At 41.2% G+C, this 24,093-nt stretch overlaps 1 protein-coding gene across 4 annotated transcripts in view; it reads right to left on the reverse strand.

Annotated features, from left to right (window-relative positions):
- Positions 1-23,696, reverse strand: part of SCN3A (sodium voltage-gated channel alpha subunit 3) — a 113,104-nt gene extending 89,408 nt beyond the window's left edge. For all 4 annotated transcript variants that reach the window (XM_084797562.1, XM_084797561.1, XM_084797560.1 and 1 more), the window contains exon 1: positions 23,453-23,696. The gene's annotated coding sequence lies outside the window, so the exon portion shown is untranslated. The remainder of the gene's footprint in view (positions 1-23,452) is intronic.
- Between the last annotated feature and the right edge of the window lie 397 nt (positions 23,697-24,093).

A 24,093-nucleotide genomic window follows, 5' to 3' on the forward strand; every position in this document is an offset into this window, starting at 1 on the left:
AGGCTTCGCTGTCTTCTCCACAAAGGTTCTAAAGACCTTCGCCATCTCTTGGACAACAGTATTCTAGAAGGAGGCAGTTAATGAAAGGGGTACGAGAGCTTGTGGCGACAGCCTATGTGAGCAGGCGTGGATGTAGCAACTGTAAATGGACTCCGGCCACTTCACTGTGTTAGAACAGGTTGTTTTCCTTTCTAATCGCTACATCTCCTCACTCTGTAACACAGAGAGTTGCAGCAAGGACAATACATACTTCCTAGGCTTAATGGGACACACACACATACACACACACACACACACACACACACACACACACACACACACACACGAGAGTCCACCTAAAGGATGAGCACAGGGACCAATAAAAAGAGTAGGCCAGTCAGCTGGGAAGAAACCCCATACCCAAAGTGTCTAGCCAGGACACCATTATAGGCTGCAGAAAGTCAGTAAGCTTTTGTGGTTGACTTAATGTGCTCTGTATCTTGTCCCCAGGTCTCTGGAGTAAGCCCACGCCCGAAAATAACCCAGTGCAGCAGTGGAGGAGGTTTGTAAGGCATGGTAATAAATTCTGCTCAGCACCTATTGAGTTTGAGGTGCCTGAGGGACATTTGGTACATAATTAAAATATGTGTCTGAGATGCAGAAAAGCTGTTGGAGCTGAGAAAATGTTGAAATGTTGATTAATGGACAGAGAATGCATATGACATCATTTAAGGGCAACGTGAAAAGATGAAAAAGAAGACCTTGCATGACTGCTGGTCTTGAAGGAGGGGGACAATGGAGGGTGTCAGGCCTCGAAATCTGAGTGGTTACCTAAATACCAGAAAAGAAACTTCAAAGATGTTAATTAGAGGCCGTGTATTGGATCCAGCAATTAGCTGAAATCTTCATCTTAAGAAAAATAAGAAACAGACCCAGAGAACCTAAGCAATATCTCCTGAAATAGCTGTGGGAAAACACACGTTTCTTTAAACAAAATATTTCTACATATTCTATTTTTGTTGAATTAGTTTCTCAGATTTGTTTGTCATATTGTATTGAATCCAGCTATTTTAAAATTGGAATTTAAAGATCTTATTTTTGCATTAAAAAAACTGCAGAAAAATTAATTTGGGCTATTGAGCTTAGTTTTCCATATCAGTGTGCTATGATTCTATCATGAGCTCACAACTGTTTGTGAAACCAAGCAATACCATGGGCATAAACTTTACTAGTTGTTAATTAATCAGAGTCTGAAAAAAAATGCAGTAAACATTAGAGTCATGCTGTAGAACTATCAAGGCAAAACATGGATCTCCACTTGTCACGTGGTCCCTGACTTCTCATCTTATCTTTCTCCTTCTCTCTCTGTCTTTTTTTTTTTTTTTTAATGATGATGATGCATGCTACAGACGAAATCGATTAGTTCTGGCCTGTTATGACAGAAGGCTGTAAATCCACCATCTTTAAGGATGAAAAGTTGCTCTATGCCCCATAACTAGAAATATCACAAAAACTTCACAATGTATTTTCATGTACTTGATGATGAATGAGTTAATAGGAAAGCCTGGGCCCATTGCCAAAGAAAATGTGTGCTGTGCTCTTGGTATCAACAAATGAGATTATTGTAGGAAAGGAAGAGTCTAAAAGATAAGATGAACTGATATCCACTGCTAAAGAAAAACTGTGTGTATTGTACTGAGGATTTTACCGCAGTATTTTACCACAGTTCCTATGAATCCTAGGCAATACTCTCCCACTAAACTATATCCTCCTCAACCAAGATTTCACTTGTGTGTGTGTGTGTGTGTGTGTGTGTGTGTGTGTGTGTGTGTTCATACATGTGCATGTGTGTGCACACATACTCTGGACCTCCCAGGTAGTAGGGAAATTAAGCAAGTGCTTGACCACTGAGTAATACCTACTTTTCCCAACAGAACTCTCATTTAGAACTAATGACTGCCCTACTCACTATTGATTCTGTTAGCATCTCTGAAAAACAGCACAATGTTTTATTGAACATATACATTGAGTGCACTCTTATCAATAACTACTAGATAGCTACAAGGTAGAGTTATATCCTACTTTCCATATTTCAAAAGAACTTTGTTTTTTTATGTTCAAAAGAACTTTGAAATATTATCTGGCTGGTATGACTTCCTGGCCAGATGGCTTTGAGATTACATGGTAATAACAGAACTCTGGTTTAATGATTTGTACATTTCAGATACTTCCAAGTTATTTATGCCTATGAACTTATTTTGTCAAATTGCAAATTTATTGTGTTGACTACAATTTTGCCCTATTGATATTTTTATTCTTATTTTACAGATCGATAGATGTAGGGTTGCATAAACTACATAACTTGTTTAAGTTTCAAAGTTGGTGAGCCGAGCAACCAATATTCAAATCTGGATAATTCAGACAAAACACTGTATTATGAAGACCGAGAAATGACAAGGTTTCTGATTCATGTTTGCTGGCATGGAATTATGACCTTAGTCATCTTACCAGGATTTTGCGATATGTGAAATGTGAATTAGTAATAGAGAGGTCTCACCTAAGAGACTGAGAAAGACAGCCCCTCTTTTGTAAGTAGAAAATGTGGAAAACAGAAAAGCATTGACAGTAAAGACTAGACACATGTATAATGGATATGTGATAACAATGCTGGCCATATATGTAACCAACACGTGTTCACATATATGTAGGGGACTTCTGAGTTGTACAAAATCAAGTTACAGCCCTAGGATTGCTCTTCTAGGTCATGTGTTTCTCAGTGTCTAATTAAAGATGTTGGGGCCTCTAGTAGTCTGACTAAACCCATCAAGAAAGTAATTCTGTGGTAAGGGTTACCATGTCATTGCCAAATCCAAAAGCAATCCTGACTTTCCTTTACTAAGGTTCTCTCACTATGTAATGATAAATGAGCTATTACCAACACGTGATTACTACTTATTAATTTCCTGTTTAACAAGTGGGTTTATTATTGTCTTTTCTTCCTTTGACTCATATCAAGGGGAAAAAACTTGACTGAGTAAGAAAGCCCAAGTTCAGCTTGTCTTTGGAACAATAATCTAGGAAATAATAATTAGCTTACAGAGGCTGATGTTTGCTGTGACTTTGTCCTTATCAGATCACTTATAAGCCGAGGAGACAAGAGACAACTAATGACAACAATTAAGCCAACCTTGTTATACAGGAGTCACCATTACTGGCTTTAATAGCTCTTGACATTTCTTGCTGAATGTTTGCAAACTGAAGTAGGTTTTGTGTGGGTCCTAGTGTGCGCTCCACCCTGGATTCCTCCTCTAAGCTCTCCTGCAATCAGTGCTTAAGGAGATGATGCGTGACCCCACTCTAGCCAATGTACTGTGGAGGAGCTTTGTCAGGGGGAAGTCTGTGAGAGCTTTTTATGCTGGTTGGAACAGGAGTGAGGGATCGGCATCTTCTCTGTCTTATACTTTTTTGCATCACAGTCATATCCATAGCACTGTCTCAGCCAGCTTCCAACCACAGCGGATGGCACTCTGAGGGCAAAGCTGACACAGTGAGTGTGGCAGATCGCAGAGACATGTTTACCCCTGGGCTCCTGATGGACGGCTCAGCTTTTGGACCCAAACAACCTCTGCACTGCTTGTTATATCCAATAAACGTCCTTCCTGACTACAATCGTTTTCGACAGTTCTCCTAGTTAGTTGCTGCGGATACACCAAATAAACAAACACTTACTGGTCAGCTCAGACACTTCACCAGTCCAGAAGGCAACTCAGCTCAAATACTAGTCATGAGTTTGGATGTGCTTTACCCAGCAGAGACAGGTGAGCTATGGGTCCAATTACCAAATAAATATAATAAAATCGAAAGTAAACTCAACCCCAGGCAATTTATAAAAGGTACAAAAGCAGTGTCCCTCTTAAAAGAAAGTGAGTAGAGCTGTGTTAATTTCTCTTTCTGGCTTTTGGCTTCATTCCATGCCCCACAGCCATCCCTGCCAGCCCTCATCCATTTGTTTATCTATTTGGAGAAACACACTGATGGGGGGTTGGGGGAGGAGGGCTAAGGTGGAGGGGGAGGGGAGCAGTGTACTTTTCTGCTTTCTTTTTGTCTGGGTACAGCTGTCACCGTGAACAATAGGAATTTCAGTTCTCTTTCCACAAATACAAGTTTTATTCCAAAGTAGTAGGTTAGGTACCTCTGAGAGCCATAGCATCTCTGTTTGGAAAAGCTCCAGGCTCCTTCTGGGAATTATCTTATTGTTCTTACAATATCCCTAGGAAGGAGTCCATGTTTGTTTGTTTGTTTGTTTTTGTTTTTCTCCCAGTAAGTCACTCCCACCATGAATCCTTGATGGATACCTCATTGCTGACTAACTCTGGTGTGCTTGACGTGACGTCAGCTCTCTTCCTCCAGAGGCTGCACGAAAGGAGAACACAGTGAAGTTAACCAGGTATGCTGGCTGGTCCCTGGCAGTGTGCTGGCTTTGGGGGTCCCAGTTCTGAGGCTTGGTTTACCTGCGGCTTTTGATTAGAAAAGCAGGCTTGATGTAAAACAGGCCACTTGATGATCCTTCTTGTCAGCATGACCTGGCATGCTCTAGTAAGCTGGGGCCAGGAGCTGCTGCCAGGACCCCAGGGTGTGGCTGGGAGTCTGCTCTCTCTCTTCTCTAGCAGCTCTGATTCATTCAGTTTTCCTAGGGAAGTGCTGGCAAGATGGGCGGGGCGGGTGTTGGGTTCTGACCCCACCTCCTACTCCTTTGTCTCCTCTCCTCTTCTGTTCTCCCCGTTGCTTCTTTTCCTCTAATACCTCAGAAAGCACAGATGGCACTAAGAGATTCTGATTCCTTTGCTGGCTTATCTCACTTTTTCTCTCCACCTGAAAAGTTGTTCTACTTGACTCTTTCAGATAAAACAAACCAGCTGGGCGTGGTAGGGCACTCCAGGGCACGCTTGTAATCCCAGCACTCCCAGGAGGCAGAGGAAGGTGGATCTCTGTGAGTTCGAGGCCAGCCTGGTGTTCAAAGCAAGTCCAGGACAGCCAAGGCTACACAGAGAAATGCTGTCTTGAAAAACCAGAGAGAGAGACACAGAGAGAGAAACACACACAAACACACACACACACACACACACACACACACACACAGAGAGAGAGAGAGAGAGAGAGAGAGAGAGAGAGAGAGAGAATGAGGGAGACAGACAGAGACAGAGATGAGACAGAGAGACTTTATTCAGTGGCTTCTCAAGTTAAGTTGTAGACAAATCCAAAGCTCGATATTAACCTAAAAATAACCATTGGATGTCACCCTCTCTCTATTACCCATGGCTTATCGCAGGCTAATTCAATAAATGTGACCTCACAGAACAAGGTAGCTAGTCTACACCCGGAAGTTGATTTAGAAAACAATATCTACTTTAATTCACTTACACAGTGTTCTCAAAAGCTACCAAGAAATTCCCACTTTCTACCTTCTGGCAAAATGAAATCCTTGTTTAAAATTTTTATAACATCTATTAAAATCTCTGTCTCTAGATGAACTCTCTCCAAAGCCATCAATCTTTTGTTCTATCCTGTCACCAGCCACAGAATATTATTAAACCTTGTCAGTGTCTCTCAGTAACTTAGAGTCACCTTTGTCACCTGGCCTCTACCTTCCTCTCCAGCCTCTTACTTTGAGGTCACAACAATGTTGCTCACCCATTCTCTGGGTGAGTTACATCATGTGTCACCACACTAATCCAGCTGTTAGCTTCATATATGTAAATGAGGATTGGATTAGGGAAGCTGGCTTTTCAGACTTAGATTTTAAATTAGCATATGTACATAAATTCATACATATGTATACCCATATACACTTATGAATTTATGTAAAGTGGGTTTTCCATAAAAGCTGGGAGCTTTTAGTAGTATTAGTTGTATTAATAACATCACAGATATTATTTTTAAAAATAATACCTATGTGGTAGAGACCAGATCTGGAGTATCCACCAAAGGCCCACTGAAGGAAGCCTTGGTGGCTAGTCCATGGGGACACTGGACAGGGCCTACCAGGGGGAGCTTTGGCTACTGGGGTCATAGTTTTGAAAGAGATATTGGGACCCTGCTCGTTCCTGTCTCTGTGCCTGGCCATCATGAGGTGAACAAGACTTCGCTACAGAGCTTGGACCTGCAGAACTCTGCCATCACAGGCCGGAAGCCACTGACCGGGTTATGCAAACATGGATTCTAGAAACACGAGCCCAAAGTAAACGTGTGATCTTTGAGATTGATTTTTCTCAGGTATCATGCCCAGTTGTCAGAAGCATGACCATACATGACCAGACAGCAGCATGCATATCCGGAATTAAGCTCCGCACCGAAATTACAGTCATCCAACAATTGCTAAGTGTGCTCTGCTTCCCAGACACACTGTTGCTGAACACTGCTTCCTTGCCTTCACGACTCGCGAGTAATTAGATTTTAAATACGCTGGCCTCTAGCTTGACATATAATGAGAATGACTTTAAATAACCAAACCATCAATTTAGTCATACTTCTTAAATATTTGAAAGGTCTTCATTGGGGACATGGTGGAGGTGGAGTGTGAGCCAAAGAGAAGAGGCGAGTCTCTGCTCCTCCAACCTCGCCCCAGCCCAAAAGGCTCGGATTCTATTGCAGTCTCTCTCCTCCCTAGTCTTGGGCAACTATTTACAAGCTGAAGGAAATGTGCTGGTTTAGGCTTCCAGCAGGAGGACGCTTTTTTTTCATCTCAAGTAGCCACTGGACAGAACAGTGATTTCCACATGTGGCCTCCCACTCCAGTCTCTAATCTGCATTGTATTTTTTTTTTTTTAATTTAGCATTTTAAGACAGGGTCTCATTTAACCCAGGCTGTTTCAGACTCACTTTGTAGTTCAGTCTGACTTAGAACTTCAGATTCCCTGCCTCCCAGCTCTGATCCTCTGTGAAAGTATGAACGAATGTGAGGCCATGCCTGTCTCTGTTTTACTTCTTGAGACAATATATACCTCAATTGCCTGATCAGGCTGTCTTGAAAGTCATTGTGTAGCCCAGGCTGGCCTTGTACTTGCTATTTGATCTCAGCATCCCCCAGGCATTTGGGTTACAGGCCTATATCATCAAGCCTGTGTACATTATATCTTAGTGTGACTTTCACCTCACTTATCTTCAAGAGCGAGCCGTGATTTACAGACTGACTGACTGTGGTATAGAGTCAGACACCTGAACTTCAGCATAAGAATTAATTAGGCCAATTTTTGGTTTTAAAATATTCTAGGTACAGTGTGCACATGTGCGCATACAAGAGGCTGCTGGCGACACTAACATGCACGTAGAAGTGGGGCCAACATGGGGCTCTCCTATTACCATGTTGATCTCGGCTTGAGCTCAGGCAGTTAGGCTCTGTGGCTTTCACCTGCTGGCCCATATCACCAAGCCTCAGGGTAGAAAAGGTGTCGGATCCACCGGGGCTAGAATTATTCCCAGTTGTGAGCTGCCATGTGGGTTCTGGGGATTGGATCTGAGTCCACTGGAAGAGCATCCCATGCTCTTCATCACTGAGTCACTGGTCCAGCCCCTAAACTAGTAAAAAACAAAACAAAAACCTTTTTATTTAGAAAAAAATCCATACGATGTACTTTGATCCTATTCTTATCCCTCTCTCCCCCCCCCTCCCCCTCCTCCCAGATCCTCTCCATCTCCCTGCCCACCCACCCAACCTCATCTTCCTCCTCCTCCTCCTCCTCCTCCTCCTCCTCCTCCTCCTCCTCCTCCTTCTCTTCTTCTTCTTCTTCTTCTTCTTCTTCTTCTTCTTCTTCTTCTTCTTCTTCTTCTCTCTCTCTCTCTCTCTCTCTCTCTCTCTCTCTCTCTCTCTCTCTCTCTCTCCAGATTTCCAAAAGTAGGTTGGGGTCAGGAAGGATCCAAGTCTCTGTACCTTTAAACAAATGTTCTCGGCAGGTTTGGCACAGAAACACAGACAGCAAATTGAGACAAGTATAAAGGAAAAGAGTGGTGAACACCAGGAGTATGGTATTTTTTATATAATAAAGGCTGGACTAGAGCTTGAATTTACCTTGCAGTCAAGAGAACAGGGAGATGTGCCATGGATCACATTTATTTTTCTCTTTTAGTTAAAACAAAACAAAAACAGTTCCTAAAAGGCATGTGTAAAAAAGACAAACTTGTACCAAGAACCAAACTGGAGATGAAAATTTACTTAGCTCTTTCCTAAGAAACACTAAGCAATGCTCTCTATGAGTATCCGGAGGTACTTAGCCCAGGCTCATGTAAGGCTCATTCAAGAAAGTCTGCTACTGGATGAAATTAGTTCAGCACAGTGAATTTCATTAGAGAGTGATACAATGGTATAAATGTTGCTCTCATGTGAACTAAGCTGCATGTTGAACTGAGACAGCCTCCCTAAATGGGGAGCCTACCTTTGAGGCAATCTTATTAGAATTTTAGCACTGTAGACACTTCCTGGAAAAACACTACATAAATCAGGAAGTGGTATCTCAAAGAGCATGATGGGAATTTTTCCTTGACACTGGTCAGTGATACCAGCTGTAGAGCCCGACACATATTTACTTTAAATTTGTTTTCCTTTACTCGCTCTTATTTTTACATTTGATATCACTAACATCAAGAATTAAATTTTCTAGAAAGTTGAATTTCTTTGCATAATTTGCCTTTGTCTTGACCATGTCAAGGACCACAAACCTTCAGACCCATGGGAAATGGCAAAGTTGTCCCTGGGCGAGGCTCACTGGGATGACAAAGGCTTCCTCTGGTCCATGTACAGATGTTGGCAGTGTGCGTGTAAAAAAAAAAAAAAAAAAAAAAAAAGTCCACCTTAGCTTTCTGCCCCAGGATCCTCACTGCTTCCCTATAGATTGCTCCTATGGCAATTAGCTAAACCTGCCTCCTTGTGTAGCTGTGTATAACAGCTGTCCTTCCCTGCTTATCTGTATATAGTAATGCCTCCTCCTCCTTGTTCAGCTTTATACAATAGCCACACCTCCCTGCTCAACTGTATAAAATAGACACACTGAGCTTCTGGGACGTCTTAGGTGCTTCATGCAGGGACTGAGGCAGCTCAAGGGCTGCTCAGGGAAGGACCCACAGGCAGTATTTGCATGAGGAAGGGACCATCCTATTCCACTGCTGTAACTAGGTAACAGCCCCACCCCAGCTACACCTGCTCATTTGGTTTTGAGACTTGCGGTCTTTATCATGAAATGGTCAAATCACTGAGATGGCATGAAGCGAAATTCTGAGCAGCGCGTAGGAATCCAGCCACACACTCAGCCCTCAGTGTGCCTGCCATTCTCCTTGGAGTAAACGGAACTCAATCATAGCAGCCCATGTTCACCAAAAGTCTGAGTGAGGTTCCTTTTAGTTATATAAATTCCATTTATTGCTTTACCCTCAGTACAGTGTACTCAGGAGATTCACAACTAAATGTACATTCTAAAAGAGCAGCTGGTTAACCTTGACTCCCTGCTTGTGACATATTTAAAATATTTAGCGCCTGAAACTTTCTGCTGAACATGATCTAGAAAATAACCAAAACCAAAACGAAAATACAAACCTAAACCAAAACAACAACAACAACAACAACAACAACAACAAACCCCATTGTATCACTTATCAAAGAAGTTAGACATAATAATTAAAAATCAAACTCATTTAAGTATTTCCTTTAAACATTTTTCATTATTTCTTCATTCTTGCTGGGTGCTAATGGTACACTCCTTTAATCCAACCACTTCTGAGGCAGAGGGAGGTGGATCTCTGGGTTCAAGGATAGCTTGGTCTACAGATTGAGTTTCAAGACAGCCAGCACTACACAGAGAAACCTTGTCATAAAAAACTAAAATAATAACAGTAATAATAGTAATAATAATAATAATAATAATAATTTACTTGTTTGTGCACATGAATCTCCACTTCTTGTAAATAATAAATTTTGTCTGCAGAGTTATCCTTAATTTTATACCAAAAAATGTTGAATATTGAACTAATCAATAAAACAACTTCAGATTGAAAAGGATCTTTTAAGCCCTCTAGTTCTTCTAATGTAGTTTATAACAGGGCTCTTGAAACACAGCATCAAAATCACCTAGAGAGAGCTTCTTGCTAAAACGCAGCAGCTGGGCTGGGTGAGGTCTGCTCTGCATTTCTAGCAAGCACACAACTGGCGCTCACATGGTTGGTCAGAAGCCACAAGTACCATGGCATGCCCAGTTTATAGAAATCAGTATAAGGAAGGAGACAAAGCAATTGACAGGATCATGGTATAGTTGCAGGGAGAAAAGTGTAATAAAGAGCCCACTATTTTATATGACTAACATGCATAAATAAGAAAACTAAATGTGAGCAGGGGTACAAATTTGTTGCTTTGAGAAATAATCTCATATAGCCCAAGCTGGTTTCCTGTTTAGTTAAGGGTGGCCTTGAACATTGGATCTTCCTGCCTCCCATGCACCAACATGGCCAGCAATATTTTGCTTTTATTGTTTAAAGTTGGAAGCGTGCACACACACACATACTGTCCTATGCATATATGCAATATGTTTCTCATCTTAATGGCTTCTCAGAAATGACAAGCATAGCTCCCTCCGTCTCATCTATCCATTTAATGTGGTGCAGTGTGATCAGTGTGATTCCAGTGAACCCGGAGCCTTGACGTGATGGATGGCAGTGCTTCACAGAGCCACCAATGGCTTTCTGTCTCTCTCTCTCTCTCTGCCTCCAGACTGATTGCCACACAGCCTATTTTAATCCCACCAGCCAGAGTGATCTTGGGAGAACAGAAATTTAATCATGTCATTCTTCTGCACAGAACCTTACAGCAGCTGCAGAGAAAAAAAAAAAGTTGCCCGCCTCGTGTTGCCTGCAAACCAGTTTCTGACTGTCCTTTATACCTAGAAGCATATAGGTTGGGTTTCTCTGAACTGCTTCTCCCGTAGGAAGCTGAAAATCTCACAACTCGCCTTCAAATACTGACCAAAATTTGCCTTAGTGAAGGGAATTGCTTCTGGCATCAGTTCTTTCAATCCCCTACCTCGCTTAGCAATCCCCAAAGGCCCTGTCCCCTTAGCATGTGCTGTACATCTTACTTGTAATGCCAATTAGTCATTTTTATGCCTCTAGAGATGGGATGTATGCCTCACAGAAGCTGCTCAATGCTGTACTATTTGCCCTATTGGGGAAACCACTCTGTTTACCATCTATAATGTTCCTGAAACTGTTCACAGCACATGCTAGGTGCTCAATGAATTTTATGTGGATCGCTGAATATTAAAATATTCTACCTCAAAACATTTCATGCCTTTCCATTTACAGGCGGTGTTAGGAAACTCACCCTACATTTTTGAAAGTCCTGTTTCATGTGTATCCAGACATTTTAATACCCCACCACCAGAAAAACAAAGTGTGCAGTGATATAGTTGGTTAAGTAAATAAGGCAATTTGTCTACAGATTAGGATGAAAAAGAAAACAGAAAAAGCACTCATAGCAATAACAAAGCCACATGCCCCCAGGGGCTGTTTTCTCATTGTGTAGTCCCATTCAGTCTAATTCAAATATTCATTATAATACTGTGTACCCCAAAGATAAACCTATAACTATGCTATATTTACTGGGTTCTCTTCACAATAAAGCAATGTGCATGCTTCATTCCAAGTATCCCACTCCAAAATGCCTTAGAGAAGCCACAATGATGGTGAGAGAGAACATTGCTTAAGCCCTTGCTGTATACCAGCCTCAGAACAACCACACATGATAAATGCGACTTGTCCCCTAGTTTTTTAAGGCGTGCAAACAATCTTGAGCAAAGTGGGGAAGTAGCTGATCACAGGCCACAAAGTCCAATGATATTTGGGGAAACGACCCAATTCTCTGTAAACACCTAACCCATGTACTTCCCCAACAAAAGGGATCTACGTTCCATTCCCTGCAAAGACCCTGGAGTATGGCACGGGGTCCAAATATGCTCATTCCGCTTGGGTTGAGTCCTGCTTTGGGATTCCAAGGCACAATGCACAGCAATTCAAAGATCAGAAGAGATCTTTGCCACCTTATGGCCTCTCAGAGTACACTTCTGTTGTGGTTGGACTCATACAATAATTAAAATTCCATCTCCTGTATTCTTGTAAAGGTACCTTTCTGTTTCTCTGTCTGCTGGCAAATTCCTTGAGGAGAAAAGGACTCTGACTGCCTAGAGCAGCCAGAAAACTGTTCACTAAATACCTGCTGAACACCATTGCCTAATTAGGATTCTGAAAGTGTCTGTCTAACGTAAACTCGCTGATTACACAGAAGGGCTGTGACTGTGGTGCCAAATTTTGAAATAATAATAATAGATTGGGTATGCAACCTTAAACAAAACATTGTCACCCATTAAGTTATTTTGACTTTTCTTCCTTTTTCAGTTCTGGCGTTAGCATCGAGAAAATGTAAAGGCACATGTGTGGGCCTTGTTATGTTTCCATTAGATAATGCCTGCCTTGTAAAGAGGTTTCCCCAGAAACCACCTATCCATCCATACTCCTGAAACAGTGTATGCAACATGCTCAGTGCTCATAGAGAAATGTGTTATATTAGAAAGGCCCACTCCCTGTTCTGAGAAGCTTCTAAAAGGGCGGGTCTTTCTCTCTGGCTTGACAGTTTCCTATTGCTTTGAGTAAGATCTTCCTCTCATCCTTAGGGCATAAGGCTTTTGTATGAAGAAATAACTCCAGTGAACAGAATGACTTTGCCCTAAGCGAACATTCTGGGGTGTGAGTGCAGTGGAGCGAAACCCACGTGTAAATCTGACTACAGCCGAATTACGGGAAGCCTTCTGCCTTGAAATAAAATGGCAACATCATGAATAGAAGGCAAACGGCACACTCAGACAAGTGACCAGGCCTCCATGCCTACACCCACTGTACCGCCCGCCATATTGACAGCCTTCCTTGTGAGCTGCCCTTAGCTGCTGGGTTTCTTCTACTGCTCGCTGATGCTGTGTGCTTTAGGCAGTTTCTTCCCAGGCAAACACAGACTGTTTACTGACTGTAATCAAAACGACAGCACACTGTTGTCACAACGGAGAGCTGGGAGTCGATTGCCTTTTCCACTTGGCAACCTGAGGAAACTTTAGATCTAGGATCTTGAGGTACAACTTGCTTGTATCGCCTCAAGATGGTGATGTTGGCTACCCCGCAAGTGTTCGGCCCCCACCCCCACCCCTTGAAGTATGAAATATAGAAGATAGTGATTAATCTACTTCCAAGCAGGGCTGGTTTGATCATTTCCTTCAGATCAGTGCAAGTGGCAGAGCCTGCCGAGGGACATTCCAAATTTTGTCCTGTGCGATTCTTTTATCAGCCCAAGGCAACACACATGGGGAGGCCTTCTCTGGCAAGAATGTAGTGAGAGGAGATGGTTCTCTCACCATTGGGCCAGCTCAATAGCAATGGTCCACAGAGACGATGCAACGTCATAGAGCATGTACCCCTGACACGTGACCTTCAGAAACAAGATTTAAGAAGATGATCAATGATGTGGCACGGGGGGAGGGGCGGGGGAGGGATGGGGGAGAGGCAGGGGGTGGAACATATATATAGGTTATAATTCAAGCAAACCTGTGTTCTAGACTATTAGACTATTCTCTGCTCTCACCAGCTAGGGTGAGCACCCAAGATCACAGGCATTTGGTGCCTATACCCAGAGATGGTGGAAGGGAGAGGAAATTTCCATTATTGTGGATGCACCCTGTTATCTGTGACACTCTATGTTATCTTGTTATATGTGACAAGTGTATGTTCAGGCTTTCCGAGTCTGCGTGGTATACTCTAGACATTCAACTCTGCTGAGATTAAAGTTGGACACCATAACATTACTTGGTGTTCTCAACAAAGGTGCGTGACTCCTGCTTCAAATTTTTTCCTGAGACAATAATGCTATACTTAGTAGAGAGTGTGCTGGTTTTGAGAAGATTTTTGTCAACTGGACACTTGCCAAGGTCCTTCTTTTTCTCTACTTGAATCTGCTTGTTGGTGAATAAATACTATGAAAGCGTTTTGGAAAACATAGGTTTGAATCTTTTCTATGTAGATGTTGAATATCTGCCCATGGATATTCAATACTGTACATGAGGTTTTTTCATAAAATTATCTTATCAAATCCTCTTCTGAGGATCTCCATACACTTAACACTTTAAAAAAAACCCTACAAAACATTAAGTTGACCTTTTCACTGAGATATTGATAATTACTTGGTTAAAGCTCCTTAAAAGACAGCCTTTCTGAAGTAAAGAAGTGTTAAAATGGCATACATTTACAAGGATCTGAATTCAGGACCAAGAGAGTCTGCACCTTTTTTTTCTTGTCACTGAACAGAGCAGTGGCACTAAAATAGAGCAAGAGACTGTGCTCACTGGCCTGATTTAGGTGTGGGTGATGCCACTTACTGCAGTGGGGAAGACAGAAAGGAAGGGCTCTGCATGTAAGGAGAGGAGCGATGCTGGTCATGGCACAATTCGTTTGCAGACAAAGAAGAGCCATTATGTCACAGGTAAGTGAGCTTTTTGTCTTAGATAGAACTTAGAGTAGCCAATGCTCAGGAGAGCCGAGGACGTTAGCATGGTTTCTCTGTCGTCACCCTTCTGAAGACAAAGAATCTAGTAAGAAGCTGTCTGGAGCAGGCAGGAAGCATAAGGGAAGACCTCGAAAGAGTAGACATGAAGACAGGCATTTTACATGCACCAGGCATCTCATCAAGGATGTGGGTGATTCAGAATTCCAGCTCTGAATGGGACACTGCAGTCACTTGGTCTTCAAGTGCCCATTCCTACTCCACATTTTAAAAATTCATAGGTTCTTTCTTAGAGCTATTTCAGGTTTGTAGAAAATTGATGGGAAAGTACAGAAAGTTCCCATTTCAAATGCCCCTTCCTGTGTCTTAAATATTTAGTATTCAGGGTTTTTACCCAGAAAAAAATTGAGAAAATAATCAGTAATGGTTTTTTGTGTCTGTGTGTGCATAAAACCCCCCAGATAGCTTTCTTGTGTGATGTTGATTATTCAAAAAATATTGTCCTCTTTCTTATTGGATTGATCTCATATTGTTCTGACACAATTACTGTACATGTAGAGAAATGCATATTACAATGACTTAAGATAACTCTGAGGTGCCCGAGTATAGGTTTTGTTTTACAGGTGCATAAGAGGTAGCTCTAGTTTCTCTGGTGATATATTTTGATATATATTTTCTATTTTAATTTGCATAAATATCCAATCATGATTTGTATATGCTCTGCCACTTTCCATTGACTTCTGAACACTACACTTCATTTTCAATATGTACACGTGATATTGAAAAGGAAGTTGAAATGTTCCCTCCACCCAAATCAAATTCATTCTAATGGCATTCACCATGTTGGTAGAGGGGAATGGTAAATCATCATTAAATTTGTTTTCTACACTGTCTAGTGTAGTCTTTGGTCTTTCGTCTTTACTATTACTTTACTGACTTACTATTTATATTTGCACTGTTGATTACCCCACTATTTTATGTTTGTAATAGAAAGATACACCTCTTAAAGGAAGTAGTCTGGTCCCAGTATGTAAAACCAAGTACTGGGTCACACCCCTTCATCATAAATCTGACTTTGAGCATGGCAATGCATTCCCTGTGCTTTTCCCAGAAGCACTAACTACCTGCTTCAAAACATAGGTGTTCTAAGCCTAAAATTCAGCCCACCTTCTCTACATACCTGACCACTTTACTAACATGATCAATAGAGCACTAGAGGCTGTACATGTAGCCCAGTTAAGTAGTAGTTTTGAAAGATGAGGAACTCAGTATAGGGAAGGCCAGGATATAAACTGTTCTACCGGGCTGAGAGTGCTGCTCTTTACCTCAGAGAGTGCTGAGACAAATCACACGAAAACACCTAACGTGCTAACTGGGAAGTGTCTCTTTATGGAGCTGAAAAAGCTGACTCACCTGAAGAATGGAATACCTCTTTAGAACAGCATTTAATTATTAACCTACTTAGCGATTGGGTTAACTCACTTCCTTCTCAGAAACACCGCTCTCTGAGAAGACATTTAACAAAGTGCTTTGGCTTTAACTTTTTGCTGTTCTGCAGAACTCGACTTCCTTCTAAACCTTCCAAGAATTGCAGTTGCAAAATATTGGAAATCAAAGTGTCTCATTTTGAGCTGGATGGCCGAGATACTTAAAAAGTGTTCAATAAACACACACCTTTGTGTTTATTTAAGACATAATTCTCAAGACAGCATTTCATAAAGAGCAGAATAATGAAGCTGGCTGGGAAATCTGTGGTCAAATCAGTTGAAATTTACTGATCAAGAGAGTACAACTGTCTATATGGCTACTTCACAAAAATGTTCAATAATTATCAGAAGTAAGGATAAGAAGTTACCTATCTTGGGGCTGGAGAGATGGCTCAGTGGTTAAGAGCACTGGTTGCTCTTCCAGAGGTCCTGAGTTCAATTCCCAGTAACCACATGGTGGCTCACAACCATCTATACTAGGATCTGATGCCCTCTTCTGTAATGCAGATGTACGGGAAGACAGAACATAAATAAATAAATCTTAAAAAAAAAAGTTACCTATCTGAAATCAATATCAGCTCATCTATTCTTATTATTTCCTTTTTAGAAATGGATATAAGTGCATTGCTTGTTGTTTCCTTAGTTATCTCTAGTGTCTTCATGTAGCACATACCCAGCCATTACCATCTTATTATTGTTTTGAAAGTCATGGCTTTTCAGCTGTCTTTAATTTCTCAAGCCATATTTTCTTAGCCTTCTTTTAGTTATCTGATGGTAAAAATCTGGCTGCAAATTTTGAATATGTTTACAGGGCTTTTAAGTATGCTTTGAACCTAGACTGGACCCCAGAAAAATCCAATCAGATTGGCCAAAGGAGAAACAACCACAGCTCTTGTAGCTCCCCATCAGGTGCAGTCAATGTGCGGGCTGGAGAGAGTGAGCCCTGGGCCTCAGCATGTTCTGGTATCTTTTTCCTTTCGGATTCTTGTTGTTGTCAACATTTTGATTAATTCGTTTTCACAAATCCATACTTCATTTCTTTTTGACTTTTCATTTACTGGCTAGGTTCTCGTTCTAAATACATGCACCGTAATCCAGTATTACCTGGGCTGTGTGAGCGCAAACAAAATGATTATGAGTTCTATTTTGTATTGTCCTCCAATGCTAAACTAACTTAGTTTACATTAATTTTTTATATAAATATGTAAAGATTGATGGTAGAACCTAGTACAACTGTTGGAAGCTAGTACAACTGGCCAGGAGAACAGAAGGGTTTCCTGGGCTGGGGTGGGGCTAAGTGGGAGAGCACATGTAGCATGTGGGAGGCTTTAGATTCAAGCTCTAGTAACACACTCACACACACACACACACACACATACACACACACACACACACACAGAGAGAGAGAGAGAGAGAGAGAGAGAGAGAGAGAGAGAGATTTGCCTTATCTAAATAGTTACTAACATATTAATTAACTAAATAAACACTAACATATTAAAGATACCTTAAGGACTTTGACAATATATAGGATTCATGTAAACAAACTATCAGTGACATTGTAAAAGTCACAGCTAAATGCTGTATGCATTCCCCGTATAGAGAGTTTTAAGAGCTACATCTCAACAGCTTTAGCACCAAGCAGAAGTGGGTTTATTATATGGCACCAAGTAGCTCACCAAGAGCAAGATGTTAACAGCAAAGGAAGCATTAGCACAACAGAAGGGAAACACTGTGGCCATGAGCCTAATTAAAGTGCTATGGTGATATAAATATCAATCAGAAAAGCAGAATGCCAGAGGGAAGTGAAAGAAAAAAAATGTAAAGCATTAGTGGGCAGTAGCTGGGCCTGGAGGTGCCCAAACGGAGTCTGAGTACCAACGTGGCAGTGCTTCCACGTAAGGTCAAGTGGTTTCTTTTCTATCGGGCTTGTTTTATCTCTGGAAAAAACAGTGGTTGGATTGGGGGAAGAGACAAAAAACACAATGACTAAATTCTTCCTGTAGATGTTTTCTACTGAATGGGTCCCTTATCATAAGTAAGTGGAAGGTGAAAACTGGATATTAAAAGAGGAATTCACCAGGTAGTGGTGGCTCACGCCTCTAATCCCAGCACTTGGGAGGCAGAGGCAAGAGGATGTTTATGAGTTCAAGGCCAGCTGGAGTGAGTTCCAGGACAGACAGGGGTACACAGAGAGACCCTGCCTCAAAAACCAAAAGAAGAGATTGGAGGAGGAGGAGGAAGAGGAGGAGGAGGAGAGGAAGAAGAAGAAGAAGAAGAAGAAGAAGAAGAAGAAGAAGAAGAAGAAGAAGAAGAAGAAGAAGAAGAAGAAGAATTCCATTAAAACTCTGACATGTTCAGCTTTTCAAATAAATCACTTTCTCCCGCAGTCTCCTCACCAGGACATAAACTCTCCTGTTTTAGCCTGTCTTGACATGAACTTCCTGGTTCCTTAGTCTTAGCATGAACAGCTTTGCTCACTCCTCAAACTCACTTTGTCTGTACAGAAGTGTGGATTCCTTTCCTTTTGGGTTCATTTTTTAAGATCATTCTCATTCTAGTTCCAATGGAAAAAAAAGATTCCTAGAATACTTTGGAAGATCTTAAATTAGACAGATGAAGTTTCACAAAAGTAAATGGCACATACAGACAGTTAGAAGTCAGAAGAACTAACAAACAAGTTACCAGTTCTCAAACCATTAAGCCTTATGAGAGATCATGGCAGTCACGATGCCATTTAGTACTAAGAGTTGTGATTTAGTTAAACACTCCGACTCAAACTCATGGGAAAGTAAAAGTACTAAATGTTCTGCACAACTCAAGAATAAAGTATATTATAACTTCCAAGAGATTCAAAATTCTCCAAAGGGAACTTCTTGGCAGAAAATGGCCAAAGTTATTTAAAGAGTGACTTCCCATCTTTGAATTCACCCACTGACTAAAACAATATTAAATCACTCTTTAATAATGTAGAGACTATCATTTCTCTGACTTTGCTCTAGCACAGAGCTTGATCACATGGAGGGCTTCCTGTACATAATCTCAGAAAGGATGAAAGTCTAATTCTATTATTACAGAAATAGCACAGACTTTTAAAGGGATGTTTGAACTTTGGCAATTCTTGAATTGTTCATGTTTATCTGTACTCATTTCAATATTTTCTTTGTAATTGTTCTTCATATATTTTGGGCAAAACTTTCTTTGTATCCTTTATCAATTTCAAATCCAGAGTAAAAGAGATAGGAATATATATAGTTGGAACATTGAAACCTACATGCCCACTTGAGTAGGTAACCTTTAATTAAATTAAATTTCTAAATTAAATTTGTAAAATTCTACTGAGGCTAATTATATATTCAGGTAAAAAAAATCAAACTCAAGAGACCCACAGAGCCATAGTGGATGTGGTAGTTCATAGAACAAAGCATTTCTTTGCATTTCAAGTAAGAGAACTTTTATTATTGCCTCACTGTTGACAAAGTGAAAATCAGTATTATTTTGCCCTGAATTTGGTGGCTACCATTTGTTAAATCACGTTAAAGTGCAACCAAACAACTACTAACTTCACCCCAGAGCAAACCATATTGTCAGGTGAAGGTGACCTATGAAAATTGCCTCCAGATCAAACAGAGGTGCAAGATGTAGTAAGAACAGGTCTGACTCTTTTCCTTCTCCCAGTTTCTGAACACCAAATACATAGGAATTCAGATGCCATGTTGCATACTATTTGGCTGTGAAAATTGTTCATTGGGGCAACATTGAGATGAAGGCAAAGACCAATTTGAATTGAAGTTAATAAAATAAAACCCTGAAGGCACAGAAACTAACTGTTTCTGGTCTAAATTATATTTAAGGAGCAGGTAAGCAACTGGCCTTCATTGATTTGTAAAATGAATAAAAACAATCAATTATATAAGTGCAGAATAAATAATAGTATTTTAGATGGCAAGGGAGCCATTGCCACAAAGTATGTTCTCAAAGTTCCTCTGCACAAAAGAACAACAAGAAATAGCAGTGTGCATAGCCATTCAAGGGAAGAAATGTCACTATCTCGTCATATACTCAGTCTTTGTTAGAAAAAAATACGTCACTACTTACTTTCATTTACAGATGGTTTCAGATAAACTTCGCCCTGCAATTAAGGACTCACAGGAGATAGGAGGAAGCTGGAACGGAGAGCAGTGACTAACAACAGATTCCAAGCTCAGTGCCGACCCTGCTGAGAAACCTTACCCTCCAGTTGCTAAGCCTCTCCTGCTCTCAACTCTGAGCTATCCTGAGTCCATTAAGTCATCCTGGCTGCCATGAAGATGAAGCTGACAGCACAGTTACCGGAGTCAGTTTAAAGAGGCCCAGGGTGGTAGAAGGAAAGGATTAGGAGGCCTGGGGTGCTGAAAGGTCACCCCAGCTCTAGCTCCCAGAGATCCCGGTAGCACACAGCTGTCAGGAGCACGAAGCTGCACTTTAGAGAGTCTTTGGGGAGAAGCGGGGCCTTCGCGTAGCATGTCAACAATTTCATCAGGCACATTTTGCCTTCCCACCTTTAATTGTACCCTTAACAGGATGTGAGCCCAGAGAGTTTGTGACTCAGTCGAAGCAGGACATTTCTGGGGCTTAGGTGTTGTAATCTGATTATCATCGTATTATAGAAATTACTTTAAGAAAATGTCATTTCTGACAAAATATAGATTGCCTCTGTGAATACTCCCAGAGGTCTTTTGTCTGAAAGGCAAGTCCTATTAACGTAAAATGAAATAATGAAATAAGTCCTTGGCTTTGATTTTGCTGAGAAGAAAAAAGACACAAATGAGCAAGAAAACAAACACGGTGCAGTCCATAATAACATCGCTGGACAGGAAGAACCATCTTCTGGAAGTTCCATGAACTCTCCAGAGAATGCCAGCGATGGATGTCACCACTAACTGACATTGTCACGGGCAACACATTTGGCTTGCTGATGCTTAGCCAGGGCCCTCTTCCAAGATGACACTTACCCACGGTTAAGCTACTGAATTCCTCGTTGGTTTCTTTCCACCCCCTTCCTGTTTCAGCAAAAAGTATCTCATCACTGGCACTAATAATAGCAATGATACCTGTTCCTTTCTGTGGGCGTTGGGGGTGGCAGATAAGAGAGGAAGGAGGTAACAGTCATGTCCTAGAATCCTCACTAAGCCCTGAACAGAAATTATTTCATTTCCACAGTTTTCTAACTAGGCACATCACTGTTTTTTGGACAGCGTGCTAGAGACTCCAGAAGTTTAATTACTTAGTTAGGAAACAGAACCCCTTTTGCCTGTCAAGTTCTTCACCACTTCTCCATTTGTTCCTTGGTGTTTCTACCACAGACGAAACTAGTCAGGAACCACAAAATTGTCTCCACTTCTCCGTTTCTCTACCTTGATGCATAGTGAGCCACTAGTGGTTCTAAGGGAGTCAGGAAAGCCAGGGGGTGTCTCTTGTATTGTTGAGCTCAGAAACCAACAGGGAGATGTCTGAATGAATTATCCCTAGACTTTGACTCCATTTCCCAATTCTTACAGGTGAGGAGAAGAAACTTCTGTAGTGGTTGGGGTCCTTTTCGGAGCCTACCAAGCTCTCAAGTGGCAGAATCTAACCCACGTCTCCATTTACAGCTCAGAGCTGAACTGCTACATGAAAACAATAAATATCTGTCTGGCTCTTACAAATGAAATCACCACCACATTTTTCGAAAGAGTGGAATTCTCTAATTTGTTCTAGATGGCATAGCATCAGAACATTTCATTTCTGAAGACTTCACAGGGCATGTTTTACAAGATGAGTTGTGTGCACATTGGCTTTTCACACTATGATCATAAGAGTGGGAGGGTATCTAAGAGAGGTGAACAGCTAAGAGAAATGAGCATCTAAGCCAGATGAACAGCTAAGGATGCCTTGCCATCTTAAAAACAAAGCAAAACAAAACAAAAGGTAACATTCAGGGTCCAAATATAAACATCCATTCACAAATGCAACCCAGTCTAATCAGCAAGCTCTGGCATTTACAAAGAACAAAGTTATTCATTTCCAGTCACCTGCACGCATGGTGTGTACTGTACAATGCATCTGAGCCAATTAGCATTTATTTCTGAAAAACACTTTTCTTCACATCCTGTAGCTGGAGTTCTTCTGAAATATACAAGACCAGCGTCTTTGCTCTGAGGCAGACACTGTTTTTGAAATGTCTTAAGGGGGAGTATTATTGCCACCCAACCTAATTTCCTGAGTGAGATCCCCTGGTTGGTTCACCACATGATGAGAAAATATACTTCAGGTAGCCCAAGGTTTGTTTGTCAGGCCCTTTGTTAGGCCCTGGGTTGAAATCACAGGTATTTATTTCTCACAGACCACATCCTGTTCAAACTAGATTGGGTGAATATTTCTATGCAGATTCTCACAAACACTAATGTCTTCATCGTCTTCCTAACAAGGGTTATTACACTACCTATTGTGTACACACACACACACACACACACACACACACACACACACGTATATATAAAGCATTGTAATCTTAAAAACTTGTCTTTCAACTATTTCCAGTCGGTTTTCTGCTAATGTGGTAACGGCGTGACTGCTAACTGAATGAAACATTGTGAGTGTGATGTGAAACATTTTAGTGACAACCACAGACTCCACACAATGTAAATTATTCTCATTTAGTCTCAAGTGGGTTTTCCTAGTGTTCGGTAGTAATACTACTACTAATAAAAACCAACCATGAGATGTACCAGGAAGAAAAAGAAACCCACCCATCTACCAAGCTAATGTGATGATAATAATAAAAGGTAACAAAACAGGAGGTTATGGAACATATAGGGATCCTTGGATCGTTTCATTCTTAGCAAATCAGATGTGTTTTAATGTTACTCTTGGTGATCCCCTCCCCTCTATGTGACAGGTTTCGAAGGAAAATGACAATGTCTAAATAGCCAAACGCCTCTATATTGTTGCCAATGCCTGCATACATGGCCTCTCCAGAGCTGCTAAATAAAAACTAAAGCACTGAAAAGGCAGTTCAAATTTCACTGCACATTTATGATTTAAAGGTGCCAAATAGGCGGAGTACTCGTGAAACCCAGTAGGTTGGCATCGAGGCTAACAAAACAGATGTTCTCTCAGTACAATGAACCACAAACATCTGTTTGTTCCACAGGCACACACTCCTTAAATCCTAGCCTGTGTTGTAAGTCACCATTTCCAGACAGAAGCTCTGTTTCCTTTGAAAGATAAAAGGATGGTGAGCAGTTTACAAATCAAATAATGCCTTTAGTTCCTGTAATTTACTAAACATTAGGCTTTAAAAAAATGGCAGCCTGAAGAGGATTTTAAAATGAAAACATGACCTGGCGGCTAGATTCTACGGTGCAAATAATTAAATGTTTTGTCAGCTTACCTGATGGAGAGCCTTAGGAATCACAGCTCAACAAAGGCCAGCATCCAAGATGGTTAGAATGGAACGCGCCACCCCCTGCAGTTCTTCAGATTTGGGCCACAGGGATTTGCAAATTAAATTCAATTTTTTTTTCTTGTTTTCTCTGTGGACATGAAAACAAAGAGACCTTTCCAGAATCCTCTCTGCTTATGCCTCCGCTTCCTGTTCTGAGATTCACTCTATGGTACCCAACATATATCAGAAAACGGCCCTGGAAGGGGGGAAAAAAAAAAAAAAAAAGCTGGCAGCACCCAACGTGTTACCGCCATCTACTGGCAGACACACGCAACTGCGCAAACGACAAAACACTCCTATTACTCCCCTTCTCTTTGGAAGGCAGGAGGTAAACCTGTATGGAAATATTATGAATCATGAAAGGGCCCCACGGCGTCAGCAGTGAGGTGATGGAGGCGAGGGTTACCTAGCTACCACACGAGTGTGCACAGACAACCTTCTGAGCCTCTTATTTCTTCTAAATTTTCTAGTTGTTTGATTAGAAATCACAAATGTTTTTAAACCTAGACATTTTTGTTCAAAATTAGATTTTTTACATTATCTAACACTTGGTACATTAGTTTTCATAAAGTCTTCCTTAAGTCTAA

Source organism: Acomys minous (genome assembly GCF_964271855.1).
Source record: "Acomys minous genome assembly, chromosome: 10".
Taxonomy (NCBI): domain Eukaryota; kingdom Metazoa; phylum Chordata; class Mammalia; order Rodentia; family Muridae; genus Acomys; species Acomys minous.